Source organism: Ursus americanus, chromosome 2 (genome assembly GCF_024610735.1).
Source record: "Ursus americanus isolate L20-20 chromosome 2, mUrsAme1.1.p, whole genome shotgun sequence".
Lineage (NCBI taxonomy): Eukaryota > Metazoa > Chordata > Mammalia > Carnivora > Ursidae > Ursus > Ursus americanus.
In genome coordinates this window covers 24,529,061-24,551,536 of record NC_142128.1, presented here as the reverse complement: position 1 = coordinate 24,551,536, position 22,476 = coordinate 24,529,061, and the positions used below count along the sequence as shown (strand labels likewise).

At 39.8% G+C, this 22,476-nt stretch overlaps 1 protein-coding gene and 1 long non-coding RNA gene across 5 annotated transcripts in view; one reads left to right on the top strand and one right to left on the bottom strand.

Annotated features, from left to right (window-relative positions):
- Nucleotides 1-8,140: 8,140 nt before the first annotated feature.
- On the bottom strand, nucleotides 8,141-19,987 carry LOC148110520 (uncharacterized). The gene is made up of 3 exons (XR_015726217.1): nucleotides 19,824-19,987; nucleotides 8,989-9,106; nucleotides 8,141-8,809 (listed from the first exon to the last, which is right to left on the bottom strand). It is a non-coding gene; the product is annotated as an uncharacterized LOC148110520 (long non-coding RNA).
- Nucleotides 19,988-20,102: 115 nt separating this feature from the next.
- Nucleotides 20,103-22,476, top strand: part of LOC148110519 (acyl-coenzyme A synthetase ACSM3, mitochondrial-like) — a 33,496-nt gene continuing 31,122 nt past the window's right edge. For 2 of the 4 annotated variants that reach the window (XM_087865724.1, XM_087865727.1), the window contains exon 1: nucleotides 20,105-20,283. The gene's annotated coding sequence lies outside the window, so the exon portion shown is untranslated. Of the gene's footprint in view, nucleotides 20,284-22,476 lie in introns of all 4 variants that reach the window. The other 2 variants (XM_087865726.1, XM_087865725.1) reach the window with 2 other exon arrangements.

Sequence of the window (22,476 nt, the reverse complement as noted above, 5' to 3'; positions counted from 1 at the left end):
ACTGTGCATTTTGCTGACCTAGATATTTCAATCTCACATTCTGAGATTTAATTGTTATGTGTGAAACAACAAAATACTAGAAAGAGGAAAAGTAATTAGCCTGATGTTGAACTTGATGGTTAACTGGTTTTTTTCTTCATTATATGTATATGTAAGCACGTATGTATATGTATGTGTATAGTTGTATATATACATATATATGTATGTGTGTGTATATACATATTCTTTGTATAACCGTATCTTTCCTGAGGTTCTTTCCCTTAAATTACTAATATTAATACTACAGTTCCTGATTAGTGCTAGGTGTTAACTGCCCTATTCCACACTGCAGAGGACAAATGGAAAACATTAATCTCCCTTTCAGGGTGCCCCCTTCTGGCCAAATATGGAAGCGATTTCATAAGAAATGGAATCTGAGGAAGTGTTTTCCAATGTCTTTATTTAATACTGTTACTCTAGGGGCGAAGGTAGAGAAATAATGAGATTCTGTCACCAACAGGGGAAGACTGGGGTAGAACACATACAATAACCACCTATGACTACTTCCTCTTGAGTTTTTGTCTACATTATGGTTGACATTTATTGTTTTTGTTTGCTCAATAAATGAACCCCCTTCTGTAGAAGGAGGTAGAATCCATCTTTGGATAAATCTGAGTGGAAAGCAGGCCCACCTTGCATCATGGAAGCTTGAAATCTCAGGTATCCCTTCTTCCCACCCTGTAAAGTGAGCACATCACCACAGCTTCATCAACTGGATGCTTCTGTCTGGGACTGAGAATTGGAAGCAAATGGGTAAAGAGGCAGTGCCTGTTCAGAATTCATCCCGCCAACGGCAGCGGCATCCCAAATCCAGTATCAACAGCTTTGCAGCCACTCCAGAAGTGGTGGCAGTGCCAGACTTTCTAGAACAATGATCTAGTTGCAGCCTCCTAGCTCCCCCAGCCATCCTTGGCACCTGTTCCTTCAGCCTTCCCTATAATTCTGTCAGCTTCCCACAGGATTCCAATAAGTACCTTTCTAGCCTAAATGTGCCGGAATACGTTTCAATATTACTTACAACCAAGAATGTTGGCTTCTGTAAGTGTTTCACACTGCTTTCTCTGGGGTCTTTTTATCCATAACTTTAGCAGCTTCAAAAGTGCTCCCCGTACTCACCTGCAGCTACTCCTCAGACACAGAGTTGCTGCCAGATTTGAGTTCAAAGAAATTCTAAAAGAGGGAATCTAAAATTGCACAGGGGCACTGAAATAATAGTCACTAATCTTTGGTTCTAACCCTGGATCTACCACTATTTCCAAAAATCTTGTCATCATCTTATTTTTTCTTCCATCTATATAATCAGTACAGCCTTTACTTTTCAGAATGGAAATTTCATAGCATAGAGTTCTGGAGGTCCTCAGCTGATTATGAAGAACAGTTTCATTATGCTGGCATTGCTGGTGGTATTTACAGGCATAGAGCTGACTGAAACTCGTTCTTATTTTTCTTTTCATGTTCAGTGCCTAGCGTAGTGCCTGGTCTATAGTAAGTACTCAAAAAATGCTACTGAACATTTGAACTCAACCCCAAAAAATGTTCGGTAAAGGAAAAAGGTTAAGACTCATGCTGTTAAGAAGGGAAGTATACCAAATCCAGATCACATAAAGCCCCACCATAGGAGCTAAAAAAGAAGCTAGGAATTAAGAGAGAGATTTCCCTGACAATGCTGGAAACACATTTGTGTAAAGTTTCTAGTCATGTGAACTTTCACCTCCTTCGGTTACCAGTCATGGTCAGTGGTCTGGTGTCTATCACTGGGCACCAAGGGCTCTGTGATATGGCTTGTAATGGTTTAAGGAAGGAATGGAGGAATGGTTTAAGACATTCTAAATTCTCTTTCCCTTTCTCTTCCTAACCTTAAAAGTTACTGCCATGTAGTTTCTACTTGTATGTTGAGGACGGAATCCATCCTGGTCCTGAACACAAACAGCAGACACTCATAGATTTTGCTTGTGTTCTGACTGCACTATCCACCCAGCATTTCCTGCCTTATTCTCTTGTTACCCAGCATTTTCAGGGGATAGATGTCTTGACACAGTAACCCTGGTCACCTGCTGACTTGATTTTTCTACACCTGCCACCCTCAGAGTTGGTATTATGTGTTTAATCAAGAATCCAAATTCTAAAGCCAAACCAGGTTCAAACCCCAGTTCTGCCATGTTCTGGCTGTGGGACTCCAAGCAAGTTTTAAGTCAAATTTCCTTATTAGCTTAAAAAAAAAGTATTTATTTATGAGGGAGAAGGGATAGAGGGAGAGAATCTCCAGCAGACTCCATGCTGACTGCAGAGCCCAACATGGGGCTCAGTCTCACAAGCCTGAGATCATGCCCTGAGCTGAAACCAAGAGTCAGATGCTCAACCAACAGAGCCACCCAGGCGCCCCCCCCCCCAATTTTTTTAAATTAAGGTAATAATAAAATACCCATTTTCTGGGTTACTGGGAGAATTCATTAAGATCAGGCATGACAAGTGCTTAGTTCATAGTCACAGTTCAGTCAATGTGGACTTAAAAACAGCTGGTTTGGGGCTCAGTTGTGACTCACTGAGGTCTAGTATTTTTGGTATTAGTATCCATTCCTCAACCCAACCCCCTGAATGCATTATTTGTCCCCTAATCTCTTATCTCAGTGTGTCACTTATTGAAAGCAAAATTTAATCCTTCTAGGAAGGAGGCCAGAAGGGAAATAAATTTTAAAAATAATATAGTGTGAAGTGAAATAGGATAAAATACATAACACCTGCATGCCCTTACCTCTGCCACCTGGCTCCTGCCTTCCATTTGATTGAATGACACCCCACACCTTTCACTGGTTCTGTGCCCACAGCACTTGTGCCACACATGCACTTTCATTACACCTCAAGTTGCACAGGAAACATGCCCAACAGCCTGAGCCCCAGATTGGAGCCTGACTCTCAAGCCACGTGAACTTGGGTCTATCCGTGGGGAAGCCACATTTGGTCTGGTTCTTTGTTCCCTCCTGCATCTTTGCTCAGCCCTGCTGCGTGTCCTGAGCTCCTGATCCCAGCGTCCCTCAATGTGCTTCATCCCACCACTGCTGGAGACTCATTTTGACAGGTATGCTTCTCTAAGGCAAACTTGGCATTTTACAGACATAGGTTCTTGAGGGCAAGAGTGAATAAATCTCTTTCCCTCCAATTTTCTTTTCCAGTTTTATACCCTACACTGCATGAGTCTTTCTCCCTAAAACTTTTCCTGAGGATTCATGGGTACTTCCTTCCTACTTCTCTGAGATTTGGTTAAATAATTTATGTCTATGTTAAAATTGAATTGTTTTACTATTTAGTTCCACTTCTTTGACCACTTCTAGATCCTCCTCCTGCTCCTCTTACTTTCCACTTTAGTCAGTGCTCCTAGAATGGATCCCTAAAGGTGGAATTTCGGACAGTTCAACAAGTTAGAAATATATCCATTTGGAACTGAAATCATCTATGAACTGCACACTCCACCAAAGCCTAACCCTAGCACTGGATAAAGTACAAATGCAAGAAATATAAATTTCAGAGTAGGTACAGTACACGTTTAAGAGTTCAGGGTGACTGAGGTTTAGAGGATCTTTCAGCACAGATGAGACCTACATAAGAATCTACATGAGTGGTCAGGCTGAATCATTTATATTTAAATTAAAACTTGGAGGGAAGTCAATGAGAATACAGCATTCAGTGTACAGATGAACAGAGACAAATTGATTAAGAATATACATTGAGAATCAGAGAGTTGGTTTTTTTCATTTGAGAGAGAGAGAGCAGGGAAGAAGAAGCAGACTCCCCACTGAGCAGGGAGCCCGACTTGGGGCTCTGATCCCAGGATCCTGGGATCATGAACTGAGCTGAAGGCAGACACTTAACTGACTGAGCCACCCAAGTGCCCCAAGAGAGTCAGATAGTCTTGTGTTTAAATACGAACTCTACCACTTTCCTAGGTCTCAAGACAGTCTTGTGTTTAAATACTGACTCTACCACTTTCTAGCTCTATGACCTTGGGCAAATTAACTGTTCTAACCTCATATTCCTCATCTGTAAAATGGAAATAGCTATAATATATATCTTATAGGCCATTGTGAGTATTGAATAAAATAATTCATACTAATCACACATGGAAATATTCAATAAATGTTAGCTACTGCTGTTTTGTTGTGACTGTTGGTAATTGGGAGGTTTGGTGAGGTTAATTTATAATCAAACAAGAGTTGAGGTGAAGACCCAGGCTTTTTGTGTTGCTCAGTTCGCTTGGAAGGGTCTCCAGCCATCCCTTATTAATTTCCAGTACCCAAGAGAAGCCTTATTTTATCTAAATGTGCTAATATGGAAAAATCTATAAGATACACTGGAAAATGAAGGGGAAAACAGTAAGGTATGCGTACTGTAAGCCGATTCATGTTTTAAAAGGGAATACACACATCCATATGTGAGTATACACATAACATATACACTAACATATATATGTTTTAATCCTACATGTATATAAAAATGATGCTTAGTAAGACTTCAGGTGTTTCTTCATATTTCTCAACTAAAGCCCAAAGCTAAGGATTAAGAGGCATTAAGGCACTGCCCTTTCCATTCTAAAGAGAGAACTATCAAAAAAGACTAAGTTAGGTAACTCTACCTGGTTTGTGAAAATGTGGCTCAACTGGTCCTGCAAACCTGACACCACTCTGCTTTGGGACCTACATCAGAAGCGTGGTAATGGGAGAGCAGAGAGTACTTTCACACCCTTTGCTGAGAAGGACACTAAGGGAATCCCTCATAAGGGTTACAGGTGCCTGGAAGAAGACGTTGGCATCACATTCCTGGGACAATGTCCCCTTCTGCCTGGACAAGTGTTGAAATGAGCCAGAAAGAGAAATAGAGACACATGGCAGAGCACAGAGAGAAAGATGGGGTGGAGAGACAACAGAGGAGAGGCCTGCAGCCCAACACACAGTGTTCTAAAGATGTGTGAGTACTTTGTGTGTCAAGTAGACTCCTAGGAGGTACCTGGGCTTGAACAGGTAGACCCAACAAAGGATTAAAGTCACAGCCAGCATGATAAATCCTCTTGCCCTAGTCTTTTCTCCTTACCCCAACAACAGAGTATCTAGAGCTTAGAAGTGGGAAGGGGAAAGGTGTCTGGGAGACAGACAAGCCATTTGTCTTTATTCGAGGTGACAGAGTGGGAGGAGTGCAGAAGAGTGGCCAGTGCTCCTGTCCACTGCTGGTCCCCAGAAGCACAGAGCAAGCCTATGTTGGGGAGAAGGGAACAGGTGCAATGTACATTGAGTTTGTGATTAACAGTTTTAAGTGGGCAAACTTTTGTAACTAAAAGTGATTGTGAATTGAATTGTGGGATCATCACAAGAAGTCACTAAGGGATAGAAAAGGGATATTGGATACAGCAGGGGGAAAACAGAAATTGGGAGGAAGAATAAAGTTTTGATTTAAGAACTGTTTGAAAAATTAGTTACATATAGATTCTACCCCTTCCCTGCATACACACAAGCCAACCCTTGTTCTGCAACACATTTGGTAACTACTCTTTTATATCATTCTCTTTTATTTTTATCCATATGCGTGTATTATTTTTATGTTAAAATAAACTGTTGCTTTCTTGATGTGGATGCTCACCGAAGTATTTCTCTTCATCCTGGGTCCACAGCTAGGCTAATTTCTCACCTCCCTATAAGTGAAGGTGGAGCACCGAAATGTGGGCAGAAGTGACTAAATTCATATGAGATCCTCCACAGTTCCAAGTAATGCAAGGAGAGGGAGGAGTGGGTGGGGGTATAAATGAAACAAAATTGGCCATGTGTTGACAATTGTTGGAGCAGAGTGATGGATACATAGGGATTCGTTATACTATTCTAGCTACTAGTATATATGGTTGAAATTTTTCCATAGTAATGTAGGAAGAGAGAAAGAGAATAAAGAAGTAAAGATAACAAGTTGGATAACTATTTTGAGAAATTTTGCTATAAAAAGAAGAGGAATGAAGAGGTGGAAGAGGACACGATATTTTAATAAAGGAGATATTACCATGTTTGTGGCTGACTCTCTTTACCACAATTCATAGTCCAAACAAAAGGAAGAAATGGATGGTACAGGAGAGAGATAGAGAGTAATGTTCTTGAGTAGAGGAGAGCAGATGATGTCAAGGACGCAGTTGAGAGGGTGGCCCAAGCTAGGAGCTTGACAATATTCATTGTCACAGGAAGGAATGCAGAGGATGTGGGCAGAGTTGTAGGAGTACAGGTTGATTAGGTGCTATGGGGTTGAGGACATTCTCTTCTGGCTACTTATAAATCTCAGTGAAATAAGGGGGAGAGGAGAGGTGAAGGTTACAGAAACAGAAGGTGTCAAATGGTTATCTCCAACTACAGATATGTAATGGGGTTATCAAGCAGTGAGGAGGGCCTGCTTGGATTTTTTAAGACCATTAGCAAGTGTGATCAACAGCCTAAGTGCAGAACCACGTTTCCGCAGAACCATTTCTCCAGAACCATGTTAAGCTGCTCATGTGCAGTCCCAGAGTAGGGAGATAGCAATCAGTTTTGCAGAGAACTGGGCTCTGCCAGATGAGTATGGTGAGGGAGAGCAGTGCAAAGTCGCTGAGTAGTACCTAGAATCCAAGATGGGCAAGAGGTAAGTGAGGGTATAAAGAAGGCAGTGTTGAGGTCAGTGGACTAAAGATTTTAGTGGTATCGAGGAATTACTGTGATAAAAACAGTAAAGGCCAACAAACTGGGAAGACAGGAAGAAGATACAATTAAATGTCCTTATAATCTGCAGCCTTCAGGAAGTTCCCAACTATCTTCACGTTAATTCCTTACTAGACTCCTAAACAACCTTAACTTGACAATGGCAAGGCCTCCAGTACCCTGTGAGTCTTCTTTAACATATGAAAGTATTTTCTCAACCCCCCTTTTTCCTTACATCCCCCAACCCCATAGTATATAATCAGCCACCCCTCACAACCAGAGGCAGCAGCTCTTTCTGCCCACAGGTCCTGTCCCCGTGCTTTAATAAACCACCATTTTGCACCAAAGACGTCCCAAGAATTCTTTCTTGGTCGTCGGCTCCAGACTCCATCCCACTGAACCTCACCTATATCCCACAACCTCATCACTTTGTGGGTCTCCCTTGTGCTCAAGCATAAGCCACAATAAGAGCCCTGCCTGGAAATTCCCATTTGGCCCCAATTTGTATTGCTTGCAGAGCCCTAGGACCCAAGTCAGTAACATTACCAACAAGAATGATGGAGAAATTATAATAGAAAATGACCATAAACTAGCACAACAGAGAAAGAATCTGCAGAACAATAGAACACATTTTGTTCCAGGTAAGACCTGATATAGTTCTAACAACATCAAAACATCTCTGGCTGAAATTAATTAATTTATGAATAAAGAAAGAATTACATAATTACCCAGGCAGAGTAAGTGAGGCTCTACAATACTACATTTGAATTCAGTTCTGACACTAACTGGCATTAGCGTCAGACCCCACAGCTTTAAAGGCACAGTCCCCACAAGACTTCCCTTACTTCAGATGTTAACTGCGAGTTCAGGGGTCCCCAGCCACGCAAACCTCTGGCCAACTGGCTACAAAATCAGCGAGTCCCAGAACTCCTACATGTTCCTTAAGTCACTAGAACTCAAAGAAGTGTTATACTTAGGATTACAGTTTTATTATAAATGACATAGATCAGGACCAACCAAATGAAGAGAAACATAAAGTCTGAGAGGGTCCCAAATGTAGAGCTTCCATGCCCCTTCCCTGTGGAATCAGGGCATGTCACCCTCCCAGCACATCCGACATGTTCACCAAACAGGAAGCTTCACCGAGTTTTTATCAGGGAATCATTAGCCAAGTGACTGCAGTCAATCTCCAGTCCCCCTTCTCTCCCCAGACACTGGGCTAGCTTCAAAACTCCAACCCTGTAATCACATTGTTGACCTTTCTGGTAACCAGACCCTTCCTCCTGAGTCACCTTCTAGCATAAACTCTCAGGTGTCATTTAAGGGGTTTCATGAATAACAAAGGCACTCCTATTACTCAGGAATTCTAAGGGTTTAGTCTCCTGTGACAGGAACCAAGGACAAAGGCCAGTCAAATTTTTTATTATGCAACAGACACATACCAGGAGAAAAGAAATTGGTTGACCTTGGGCTTCTCCAAAGTAATATTTAATGCCAAATAACAAGGTCCACAATTTTCTGAGGGAAAGAAAATTTAACATAAGAAACTCAAACCCAGCCAAGTTATTCCCTATATAAAGTCAGAGGATAGGCATTATCAACTAAGCAAGGGAACACAGTCATAAGCTCTTGTGAAGAAAAAAAAAAAAAACTACTAGATGTCAAATTCAGCTAATGAAGAAAAACAGTAAAGAATACAAGGAAAGAGAAGCTATGTGAAAAAGGCTCTTGGTGAGCATTGACTCCCACTTACACATTAGGTCAGGGTTTCTTAGCCATAGTTGCACTTAAGTTTGGGGCTGGGTAATTAATTCTTTGTTGTAGAGGCTGTCTTGTGCATTTTAAGTTGTTTAGCAGCACTCCTACTCTCCACCCACTAGATGCCAATAGCAGTCCCCCCAAGGTGTTACAACCCGAAATGTCTCCAGACATTGCCCTACATCCCCCTAGGGCACAACTGCCCCCAGCTGGGAATCAGTGACATAAACTAAGGCTTCATAATTGAGGAAGTTATGGTTACAGAAGAGAATGCACAGGTCTCCAAACCTGACAATAATATAACAAAAACCGAGGGGCTAGGGGAAGGGAGATAAGAGAAACAGAACATATCAATTGATTAATTTCTTAAAGTCGATATTGATACAGTTTAACTAGAAAAACGTAGTTTTTAAAATTACTCCAGTCACTTAACGTTTTCTTAACTTTGGTGGGATCTTTTAGGAACTAATGACATGTCTAGTTAAGAAACACCTACCTGGGGGGTGCCTGGGTTGCTCAGTCAGTTAAGCATCCGACTCTTGATCTCAGCTCAGGTCTTGATCTCAGGGTCGCGATTTCAAGCCCCGCACTGGGCTCCACACTTGGCATAGAGCCTACTTAAGCAAAAATAAAAAATAATAAATAAATACCTCCCTGGTATTTGACTATTTTTTAGTTTTACTTCAATTGTTTTTCCATGGGTTAAAGTTCAATATCATTTTACTTTAAATATTATGTGTATCCCAGATCCATTTTTTATCAGTTTATCTACCTACCTTCCATCTGTAAATATGCCTGGTGTAATATGTAAAATGATGTGAGCCCAGAGTTATGAACAGTTGTTTCTTCGTGGTGAGATTTGAAATTGTTTTTTACCATCCTCTTTGTATTTTTCTATGTTGTTAGAATTTTAAAATCAACATGAATTACTTACACGTAAAAACACTTATTCTCCATTGTTTTCCTGGTTTTTTTTAAAGTATATCATTTTCATAGATATGGCTTCTTCACTCACTCATTTAACAAATATTTACTGAATGCCTGTTATGTGTTGTGCCCTGTTCTACTATTTGAAATTCAGTCATGAGTAAACAGTTAAGTACTTGCATTCTAGTTGGCCTGGAATGGGCTGACAAAGACCTTTGGTATAATATTAATTAGGTATAGCGATTACAGCCTTATTCCTGATTGAATGAAAGGCCTCTAACATTTCACCATGAAATATTTCTAATGTTTCAATATCAAATTAAGTTGTTGATGTCCATTATTTACCACATACAGAAATTCCCTTCTATATGTATTTACTTTTGGAGGCAATGAGCCCCCCACTTAACTGACTGAGCCACTCAGGTGCCCTTCTTTTTACCTTTTCTTAGGATAAACTCAAACTGGTCGTAATGGATGTTTGGTTTTTGTACATTGCTGATTCCAGTTGTTAATAATTTACTTTTGACTTTTTACTTATGTTCACAGTTTTTCAGTTGCCTGTGATTTTCTTTTTAGCAGTGTCCTTGTCTAAAAAATGCTATCAATGGTATTCTAACCTCAAAAAGTGAGATGGAAGCACCTGGGTGGCTCTTGGTTAAGCATCTGCCTTTGGCTCAGGTCATGATCTCAGGGTCCTAGGATCAAGCCCTGCATTGGGCTCCCTGTTCAGTGGGAAGTCTGCTCTAGATTCTCTCTCTTCCTCCACCTCTGCCCTCCACCCACTTGTGTGCACGTGCACTCTCTCTCGCTCTCTCTCTCAAATAAATACATAAAATCTTTTTAAAAATGAGGATGGGATGACTTCTACTCTGGGAAGATTGAGTTGACAGACCTTTCTCTTTTCTCCTGCTAAGTACAACTAAAAGCGCTGGACATTATATATAAAACAAACATAAGAAGACTCTGGAAGGTATAGAGAGGAAGGCAGACTGGTTACAGACTTTGGGACCTAAGGAATGACACAGAGGTCAGTTCCCTGGGTTTTCTTTTGGCCTCACATACCCTAGACTTGGGAGTTGAAAAAGCCAAAAACCTGGAAACACCAATGGTACCAACAATAAAAGCCACAGAAAAAGCCTGCTGTCTTTCACCAAAGGACCAAGTAAGGAGCAGCCAAGCAAGACAAAAACTTTTAAACATCAACTGCTCTACTCTAGCCAAATACCACAGAAAAAAAATCATGGCTCTACTCATCTTTATCTATGCCAACAAAGGTAGAGTGGGAAGCCTAGACTTCTACTCTCATGAATCTGTAACAAGGTGTCCCAATACCCTCCACTGGGATAGTATCAGAGAATGCCAAGTAGGGGACAAGCCAGTGTCAGTAGAGACCCCATGAGGAGTTGGAACTCCTATCCTATCCAGCACTAAAAAGGAACTCCTCCCAATCCCAGTTTCATTGGAGACTTAGCAGAGAATCTGGACTTCTATATTCATCTGGCATTAATGAGGTGGTACCCTCTCACTTCCCCTGCCAAAACAGTGTCGAATAAAGCCAGCTAAAAAGGAAGCTTTAAATGAGATTGAGAATCTGATTACATAATATAAAAATATCCAGGTTTCAAATGAAAATCACTCATCATACCAAGAACCAGGAAGATCTCAAACTGAATTAAAAAAATAATCAATAGATGCCAACACCAAGATGACAAAGATGTTAGAAGTATCTGACAAAGTTTTTAAAGCAGCCATGATAAAAATGTTTCAACAAGCAATTACAAATACATATGCTTGAAATATCAAAGCCTCAGCAAAGGAATAGACAGTATCAAAAAGAACCAAATGGAAATTCTAAAACTAAAAAATACAATTAGAAAATATGATAAGAGAAATAAAAAGCTGATTGGATGGACTCAACAGCAGAATGGGAGGAAGAGAAGAAAATAATCAGTGAAACTGGAAGATAGAACAATAGAAATTACCCAATATTAACAACAGAGAGAAACCAGGCTGAATGGAAAACAAAACAACAAATAATGACAGAAAACCCCCACAAAAACAAAAACAAAACAAAACAAAACAAAAAAAAAAGAAAAGAAAAAAAAAGGAATAAAAAGAACGGAGCCTCAGAGAACTGTGGGGCTATCACAAAAGATCTAACATTGTGTCATCAGAATCCCAAAAGGGGAGAGAGAGGGGGAGGGAAGCCAGGGCTGAAAAAGAAATAATGACTGAAAATTTCTCAAATTTGGCAAGAGATATAAACTATAGAAGTCATCAATATATATAAAAATATATATACACAAGAACCAACAGGGGTTTATTTCAGGGAAGCCAGGTGGTTCAGTGATTAAAAATCAATCAGTGTAGGGGTGCCTGGGTGGCTCAGTTGGTTAAGCACCTGCCTTCAACTTAGATCATGATTCTAGAGTCCTAGGATTGAGCCCCACGTTGCATCAGGCTCCCTGCTCAGTGAGGAGTCTACTTCTCCCTCTCCCTCTCCCTCTGCCCCTTCCCACCACTCATGCACTCTCTCTCTCAAATAAATAAACAAAATTAAAAAAACAACAGTGTAATCCACCTTACTGATAGGCTAATAAATAAAAATCACATGATGATATTAATCGATGCAGGAAAGGTATTTGCCAAAATTCAAGGCTTATTCATGATAAAGACTTTCAGAAAAACAGGAAAAGAGGAGACCTTCCTCAACTTGATGAACAGTATCTACAAAAAACCTACAGCTCACATAACCCCCAAGCATTAAAGACTGAATGCTTTCCCCCTAATATCAGGGAAAATGCAAACATATCTGCTCTTACCATTCTTATTCAACATAATATTGTAATTCTAGCTGATGCAATAAGGCAAGAAAAGGAAATGAAAGGCACATAGATCTGCAGGAAGAAGTAGGGGGAAGTGTTAAGATGGCAGAGAAGTAGGGGACTCTAATTTTGTCTGGTTCCTGAAATTCAGCGAGACACTTATCATATCATTCTGAACACCTGTGAAATCAACCAAAGATCTGAGAAAAGACTGTTAAAATTCTACAAATAGAAAAGCAACCACTTTTTGGAAGGTAGGAGGTGTGGAGACATGAATCTGAGGCAATATATCAGAAGATAAATGCGGGGGGAGGGAGCCTCCATAAGCTGGGTACTGAAAAGTATTATAAGCAGCAAAGCACAAAATCAGAAATTTTAGAAGTCTTCCTGAAAGGTGTTCAGGGTGTGAAGTAGGGGTGGAATCCCAGTTGAGATAGCATGGTCTCGGGATCCCCAGGGTCACAAAAAGAATGGGGGTGCCTGAGTGTGGCAGAGTTCCCCAAGCACTGCAGTAGGGAAGCTGGCTGCAAACAGTGAGTCCAGGTGCCGGCTTTCTGCTCAGTGTTCCATAAACCTCAAACCGCTGCACCTCTGGTGACTGCATTCTCAGCTGGGGCGCAGCAAGAGGCAGAACCCTGGAGAGCCCCCCCCTCCCCTGGGAGGACTGGCGCAGGTTTGTGCCACAGGAGTCTGTAAGTTTGGAGATTCTAAACAGGGTCGTGTGCCTGAGCTAAAAACGCTCAGTCACAGGCTGAGTGAACCCAGAGTTCAGACAGAAATCAGGGAGACTAGAGTGATTCACTGTTTTCTGTGAGGGCCCACTAAAGGGGGGTGCACAAACTTTCAGCTCTGGGGCTTGAGATCCAGGCACCGCTATTTTCATCCCCGATATTGGCTCCGGAGCTACTTGCACTGAGCCCACCCCCCTGGCAAGGTTGTTGCAATTCCGCACAGGCAAAGACACCTAAGAATCAGTGCAACAGGCCCCTTCCCCAGAATACCAGCAGGAACTTCCAGCTAATACCAAGTTTACCGATCAAATAGAACTGCAAAACTCTAGCTCTTGCAGAAAGCAGTATTAGCATTCATGCTTTTTTCTTATTATTCTTTAGTTTCTCAGTTTTATATTTTTTTTCCTTCTCAGCTATTTTCTTATTTTATCAATTCTTTTTTTAATTCTCATTTTTACATTTATGTTTTATATATGTATTTTTCATTTGTGGTTTCCAACATTGTATTCAATTTTATTTTTGTATATATATAAGTTTATCTTTCTTTCCTATTTTGGGATCTAGTTTCTTCTAACAAACACACCAAAATACACCTAGGATCTAGTTTATTGTTCTATTCTGTTCAACTTCTGTTTGATTTTTTAAAAATTTGGGGGGGGGGTTCTGTTCTCTTTTGATTTGTTTAGTGTATATTTTTCTGGTGTTGTTGCTATTTTTGTATTTTCTCTCTCTTCTATTCTTTTCTGGAAACAATGACAAGATGGAAAAACTCACCCCAAAAGAGAAAACAAGAGGCAGTACTCACTGCCATGGATTTAATCAATATGGCTATAAGTAAGATATCAGAACTAGAATTCAAATGATTATAAAGATACTAACTGGGCTTGGAAAAAGCATAAAAGACACTAGAGAATCCCTTACTGGAGAAATAAAACAACTCAAATCTAATCAGGTCAAAATCAAAAAGGTTATTACTGAGATGCAATCAAAAACAGAAGCTCTGGGTGCCTGAGTGGCTCAGTTGGTTAAGCTTCTGCCTTCAGCTCAAGTTGTGATCCCAGGGTCCTGGGATTGAGTCCCATATCAGGCTCCCTGCTACATGGGAAGCCTGTTTCTCCCTCTGTCTCTGCCTCCCTTTCTCTCTCTCTCTCTCTCTCTGTCTCTCATGAATAAATAAATAAAATCTTTAAAACAAAACAAAACAAAACAAAAAAAAAAACAAAACAAAAAACAGAGGCTCTAACTGCTAGGATAAACAAGGCAGAAGACAGAGTCAGTGATACAGAAGACAAATGATGGAGAATAAGGAAGTTGAGAAAAAGAGAGATAAACAACCACTGGATTATGAAGGGAGGATCTGAGAGATCAGTGATTCCATAAATCAAAACAATATTAGAATAATAGGGGTCCAGAGGAAGAGGAAAGAGAGAGAAGGAGAAGGTTTATTTGAACAAATGATAGGTGAGATCTTCCATAATCTGGGGAAGGAAACAGGCATTCAAACCCAGGAGGCATAGATAACCCCCTTCAAAGTCAATAAAAATAGTGCAACACACCTCAACATATAATAGTGAAGCTTGCAAATTTCAGAAATAAAGAAAAATCTCGAAAGCAGCTCAGGACAAGAGGTCCTTAATCTACAAAGGTAGAAACATAAGGCTGGCAGCAGACCTGTCCACAGAGACCTAGCCGGCCAGAAAGGACTGGCATGATATATTCAAAGTCCTAAATGAGAAAAATGAGCAGCCAAGAATATTTTATCCAGCAAGGATGTCAGTCAGAATAGGAGAGATGAAGCACTTGCAGGACAAACAGAAACTAAAAGAACAGAAAGGAAGGAAGGAAGGAAGGAAGGAAGGAAGGAAGGAAGGAAGCAAACAAACTAGAAGAATTTGTGATCATTAAACCAGCCCTGCAAGAAATATTAAAGGGGATACTTTAAGCAAAGAGACAGCCCAAAAGTAACAAAGACCAGAAAGAAACAGAAACAATAAACAGAAGCAGTGACTTTACAGGTAGTACAGTGGCACTAAATTCATATCTTTCAATAATTACTCTGAATGTAAATGGGCTAAAACTCCACTCAAAAGACACAGGGTATCAGGTTGGATACAAAAACCAAGAGTCATCAATATGGTGCTTACAGGAGACTGATTTTAGACACAAAGACACCTCCAGATTGAAAGTGAGGGGATGGAGAACTATTTATCATGCTATTGGATATCAAAAGAAAGCTGGGGTAGCAATCCCTATATCAGATAAATTAGATTTCAAACCAAAGACTGTAATAAGAGATGAAGAAGGACACTATATCAAAATAAAAGTGTCTATCCAACAAGAAGATCTAACACTTGTAAAAATTTATACTCCTAACATGGGAGCAGCCAAATATATAAACCAAATAATAACAAAACTAAAGAAACATATTGATAATAATACAATAATAGTAGGGGACATTAACATTCCACTCACAGCAATGGACAGATCATCTAAGCAGAAGATCAACAAGGAAACAAGGGCTTTGAATGACACATTGGACCAAATGGACTTCACAGATATATTCAGAACATTTCATCCTACAGCAACAGAATACACATTCTTCTCAAATGCACATGGAACATTCTCCAAAACAGATCTCATACTGGGTCATAAATCAGGTTTCAACCAGTACCAAAAGACAGGGATCATTCCCTGCATATTTTTGGATCACAGTGCTTTGAAACTTGAACTCAATCACAAGAGAAAATTTGAAAGGAACACAGATACATGGAGGTTAAAGAGCATCCTAATAAAAAATGAATGGGCCAACCAGAAAATTAAAGAAGAATTTTAAAAATTCATGCAAACAAACGAAAATGGAAACACGACAGTTTAAGACCTCTGGGATGCAGCAAAGGCAGTCCTAAGAGAGAAGTATATAGCAATACAAGCCTTTCTCAAGAAACAAGAAAAGTCTCAAAACACAACCTAACCTTACACTTCAAGGAGCTGGAGAAAGAACAGCAAATAGCAAATAAAGCCTGAATCCAGCAGGAGAAAAGAAATAATAAAGATTGAGCAGAAATCAATGAAATAGAAACCAGAAGATCAGTAGAATAGATCAATAAAACTAGGAGCTGATTCTTTGAAACAATTAATAAGATCAATAAACCCATAGCCAGACTTATCAGAAAGAAAAGAGAAAGGACCCAAATAAATAAAATCATAAGAAAGAGGAGCAATCACAATCAACATCAAAGAAATACAATTATAAGAACATATTATGAGCAACTATATGCCAACAAACTAGGCAATCTGGAAGAAATGGATGCATTCCTAGAGATGTCTAAATGACCAAAACTGAACCAGGAAGAAATAGAAAACCTGAACAGACCCATAACCAGCAAGGAAATTGAAGCAGTAATAAAAAATCTCCCCAAAAATAAGAATCCAGGGCCAGATGGCCTCCCAGTGCAATTCTACCAAACATTTAAAGAGGAAATAATACCTATTCTTCTGAAGGTGTTTCAAAAAATAGAAATGGAAGAAAAACTTCCAAACTCATTCTATGAAGCCAGCATTACCTTGATCCCAAAACCAGACAAAGACCCCAACAAAAAGGAGAATTACAGACCAATATCCCTGATGAACATGGATGCCAAAATTCTCACCAAGATACTAGCCAATAGGATCCAACAGCCATTAAAAGGATTATTCACCACGACCAAGTGGGATTTATCTCTGGACTACAAGGGTGGTTCAATATTCTCAAATCAATTAATGTAATACACCACATTAACAAAAGAAAGGACAAGAACCATATAATCCTCTCAATAGACGCAGTAAAAGCATTTACCAAAATACAGCATCCGTTCTTGATTAAAACTCTTCACAGTGTAGGGATAGAAAGAACATACTGCAAGATGTTAAAAGCCATATACTAAAAGCCCACAGCGAATATCATTCTGAATGGAGAAAAACTGAGAGCTTTTTCCCTAAGGTCAAAAACACGGCAGGGATGTCCACTCTCACCACTGTTGTTCACCATAGTACTAAAAGTCTTAGCCTCAGCAATCAGACAAGAAAAAGAAATAAAAGGCATCCAAATCAGCAAAGAAGTCAAACTTTCACTCTTCACAGATGACATGATACTCCATGTGGAAAACCCAAAAGACTCTACCCCAAAATTGCTAGAGCTCCTACAGGAATTCAGCAAAGTCACAGGATATAAAATCAATGCACAGAAATCAGCTGCATTTCTATGCACTAACAATGAGACAGAAGAAAGAGAAATCAATGAATCAATCCCATCTACAAATGCATCAAAAACCATAAAATACCCAGGAAAAAAACTAACCAAAATGGTAAGGATCTGTACTCCAAAAACTACAGAACACTTATGAAAGAAATTGAGGAAGACACAAAGGAATGGAAAAACAATCCATGCTCATGGATTAGGAGAACAAATATTGTTAAAATGTCTATCCTACCCAGAGCAATCTACACATCTAATGAAATCCCTATCAAAATATCATCAACATATTTCACAGGGCTGGAACAAATAATCCTAAAATTTGTATGGAACCAGAAAAGACCCTGAATAGCCAGAGGAATATTGAAGAAGAAAACCAAAGCTGGTGGCACCACAATTCTCGACTTCAAGCTGTATTGCAAAGCTGTAATCATCAAGACAGTATGGTACTGGCATAAAAACAGACACATAGATCAGTGGAACAGAATCCAGAATCCAGAAATGGACCCTCAACTCTATGGTCAACTATTCTTTGACAAAGCAGGAAAGAATATCCAATGGAAAAAAACACAGTCTCTTCAACAAATGGTTTTGGGAAAATTGGTCAGCCACATGCAGAAGAATTAAACTGGACCATTTTCTTACATCATACACAAAAATGAACTCAAAATGGATGAAAGACGATGTGACACAGGAACCCATCGAAATCCTAGAGGAGAACATAGGAAGCAATCTCTTTGACCTCAGCTGCAGCAACTCCTTGCTAGACACATCTCCAAAGGCAAGGGAAAGGAAAGCAAAAATTAACTATTGGGACTTCATCAAGATAAAATCTTTTGCACAGCAAAGGGAACAGTCGACAAATCCAAAAGACAACCAACAGAATGGGAAGCCATATTTGCAAATATCTTTTCAGATAAAGGGCTAGTATCCAAGATCTGTAAACTCAATCCAAAACTTACCAAACTCAACACCCAAAAGAACAGAAAATCCAGTCAGGAAATGAAATTTCTCCACAGAAGACATACAAATGGCCAATAAACACATGAAAAAATGCTCAACATCACTCAGCATCAGGGAAATACAAATCAAAACCACAATGAGATACCATCTCACCCCTGTCAGAATGGCTAAAATTAACAAGTCAGGAAACAACAGATGTTAGCGAGGATATGAAGAAAGGGAAACCATCTTACACTAATGGTGGGAATGCAAACTGGTACAGCAATTCTGGGAAATAGTATGGAGGTTCATCAGAAAGTAAAAAATAGAGCTACTCTATGACCCAGCAATTGCAGTACTTGATATTTACCCAAAGGATACAAACATAGTGATCTGAAGGGGCACCTGCACCCCAATGTTTATAGCAGCAATGTCCACAATAGCCAAACTATGGGAAGAGCCCAGATGTTCATTTACAGATGAATGGATAAAGAAGATGTGGTATATATACACAACGGAATATTTCTCAGCCATCAAAAAAAAAAAAAAAAATCTTACCATTTGCAATGACATGAATGGAACTAGAGGGTATTATGTTAAGCGAAATAAGTCAATTGGAGAAAGATATTTATCATATGATTTCACCCATATGTGGAATTAAAAAACAAAACAGAGTGGGAGGGAAAAATAGGACAAAATCAGAGAGAGAGACAAACCATAAGAGACTTTAACTATGGGAAACAAACTGAGGGTTGCTGGAAGGGAGATGGATAGGGGAATGGGGTAAATGGGTGATGGGCATTAAGGAGGGCATGTGATGTAATGAGCACTGGGTGTTATATGCAACTGATGAATCACTGAGCTCTACCTCTGAAACTAATAATATGCTATATGTTAATTAATTGAATTTAAATTAAAAAATTAAATTGTTAAAAAAAATGAAAGAAGTAAAACTGTCCCTATTTGCAGATTATGTGATTATCTACATAGAAAATCCCAAGTAATCAACAACAACCAAAAACTCACAGAACCAAAGAGACCAATATATTCCTCATTCTGTTTAAGTGACTCTAAATTGGGCTTCTGTCACATGTAATTGGAAGCGTCATTTATTTATTCATTAACCCATCAAATATTTATTGAATGCCTAAAATTTGCCAGTTACTGTTCTAGAAAGTAGTGATGCATCAGCAAACAAAACCAAGTTCTTACTCTTAAGGGTGGTGGTAAGAGATATAAAAAGTTAAAACAGATTAAAGAGAAAAATTGAGGGGTGCTATTTTAGAAAATGTAGAAAGAAAGACCTCTTTGATAGGCTGCCTCATAAAATGGGGATTTAGCCAAGGGGGTATCTAAGGTAAGTGCATTCCAGGCACCGGAAAAAATCCCAAGGCTGGAACATGCATGGTATGTTCAAGAAAAACCAAGGGTACTAATGTGGCTGCAGCAGAGTAAGGGAAGGAGGAGCAGGTGGTGGGTCAGAGAGGACCCTGTGCCAGATCACGCAGTTCCTTGTGGTCCATGTAAGGACTTGAGATTTTACCTGGAGTGAACTAGAAAGCATTGAAGGGTTTGAGCAAAGGAGCAACCTGAGTGCATTTATGTTTAGTCCTGACCAGTTCAACAGATAAACAAAGCAACTGGTTCTCTGAGACCTAGAGCAACCCAAACCTACCATTTAACTTCTTTCTTTTCCATTTCAAAACCCTTCTACGTTCTCTTCCATCCTTTTTTCTTTCTTCCTCTATCCCTTCACAGGACCAAACCCTCCTGCAGCTCCATGGGCACTTTCCTACTTTCCTTCCTGTGAATAAATCACTTTCCCAGCAACCCCCCCCCCCAGCAAAAGGTTGCAATGCATTTAAATCATTAACTATGATTGGAGGGTGGCAGGAGATTGTGTAAACTTTCAGCGTGAACTTAGCCCAGCATTCCTGCTCCTCCCTCAGAACGTCTCCACCAATCCAGGAAAGGCCCTCTGGCTATGTCTTGCTTCTTCCAATTGTCAGACTACTACTTCTCCCTCTTTTGGCTACTACCAGGACTAAGCAGAAGTGAGAGTTCAAGTTTCAGGGCTGCTCTTCTAGGACACCGGTCTACCATCACCTCCAGCTGTGTCGGAATCTGTCACTTCAGTGAGTACTTCCTTATCTGTCTTCTCTGAGAGGTTTGCTGGTTTGGCACGCAGGCTTTTGAGCAAAGATAACAAACGAGCAACCAAAACCAACAGATCAATAATGCTCTCATGGAAGTTTTAGGCAGCCCAAGTGTTTCTATCAGAACTTCTCAGCTGTTGTGTAATCCTATCTAGTTAGTGGCCAGGAGTATGTACACACAAAAAGCTACAAACATAGCAGCTAATTTTTTCATTTTAAGTCTTTTGGTACCATGTAATTTTTTAAAAACTATGTGCATGTGGTAACTTGGTAAAATGTCCTGGGAAAAAAATTGAATTCGGTCCAAGGAGCAGCTGAGTTTTGCACTGTATTGTCTACTTCGCTCTCCACCTTGCTCAGTGGCAGATTGGAATCCATCTTCTGCATCATCTGGGAAGTATGCATATATGTCTAGGGAAATTTCGGGGAATATATACATGAAAATCCAAGGAAATAATCCTGGGGTAGCCCCTCTCTCCATGAAATGGTCAAGAGAAGCTCCAAAAATCCTGTATAGAAGTTTAGGGTAGGATCTTGTTAGGGCTGGGGGGAATAGTAGGGTCTTCACCTTGCTTTGAGGCTATATATACTGAGCCAATGTTATTACTTGGATTATTTGGTGGGAGAGATGTTTATGGCGATGTAAGGAGGCTAAAACTTCCTGTGCACTGCTGTTTATATGCGTGTAGAGCTTGCATTTCAGATGAGACCTTAAATACTTTCAAGCCCCACTGACCAGCAGTGGTACTTTCTTTCTTAGAAGAGTTTTCTGTGGCTCGGTACAAACATCTGGACTCATATCTCAGCTCTTTCACCTACAAAGAATATTGGAAACCTGGGAAATAGATGTTGTGAAGTGCTAAGATTACTGAAAAAAAAAGTTTTGTTGAGGAGAAGGCAATCTTATTTTCTCTAATCAGGAGGATGCTGATATCTTCTTTTCGGTAGAACAGAATGGTTAGGCTCATTTTAAGCTCCAACTGACTGGTCAATTTTCTTTTCAATGTATATTTGAAGGATTCTAAATGTGGTAAAGGAAATAGTTTCAAAATTTCATCTTAACTGCACAATAATGGAAACAATTCAAATAACATCAATAGGGGACTGGCTTAAGAAATTATGGTGTAGTTGTTCTTTGGAATGCTGTGCGGCTCTTAAAAAAAAAAAACATAAAATAAAAACAAAACCAAAACAAAATGATAAAGATCCTCATGTATTGACATGGAAGGACCTTCAAAAATATGTTGTAAAAAAATTTTTTTAATGGGAAGAATAGTGTGTATTCTAGGCTACCTGTTGTGTCAAAGTGGTGGAGAAATAAGAATTTATAGTCATTGGCTTAAATACATGGAAAGAAATCCTGAAAAGATCCATAGAAGTAATCATAGTTCGTGGAGGGAGTAGGTTGGGATAAAACTGGGCTGCTGTGAGATGGGGGTGGGAGGGGGCAGATGTTTTTTAGAGAGGGTGGAGGGGCAGATGGAGAGGGAGAGAGAGAACCTTAAGCAGGCTCCGTGCCCAGTGTGGAGCCCGATGTGGGGCTGGACCTCACAACCCTGAGATCATGACTTGAGCCAAAATCAAGAGTCAGGTGCTTAACAGACTGAGCCACCCAGGCAGGGGGCAATTTTTCACTGTAATTTTTATGTTTTTGGAACCATTTGAAGACACTCTCTAAAAAATTAAAAAGAAAGAGAAAAGTTACAACACTAAAAACATGTTTTAAGTACTACTTAACTTCTTCCTTCAGTTGAAGGAAACCTGATGCTAATTCCGTAATAAGGGAGATAACTGCCAAATGGGTGGGCTATAACTTGCTGGCAAACAGCAGAGAAGGGTGGTTCCCTCTCTACTCAACCCCACTGCCAAACAAGACAACAGTGAAGGCAGTGCTTTACTAATCCTGAACCCTTAAAAAAATCTTATCTGGGAAAACCTTCAGCTCAATTTTCCTGTATTTTAATGTTTCATATCGTCCAGTTCTGAGCTGTTATCAGTATAGATCAACACTGTCCACAAGAATGTTTTGCAATGATAGAAATGTTTTGTGTCTGCAGTTGCCTATATGCGGTAGCTACTAGTCACGCATGGCTGTTGAGCACCTGAAATGCAGCTAGTGTGACTAAGAACTTACTTTTAAATAGTATTTAAATTAATTTAAATTTAAATAGC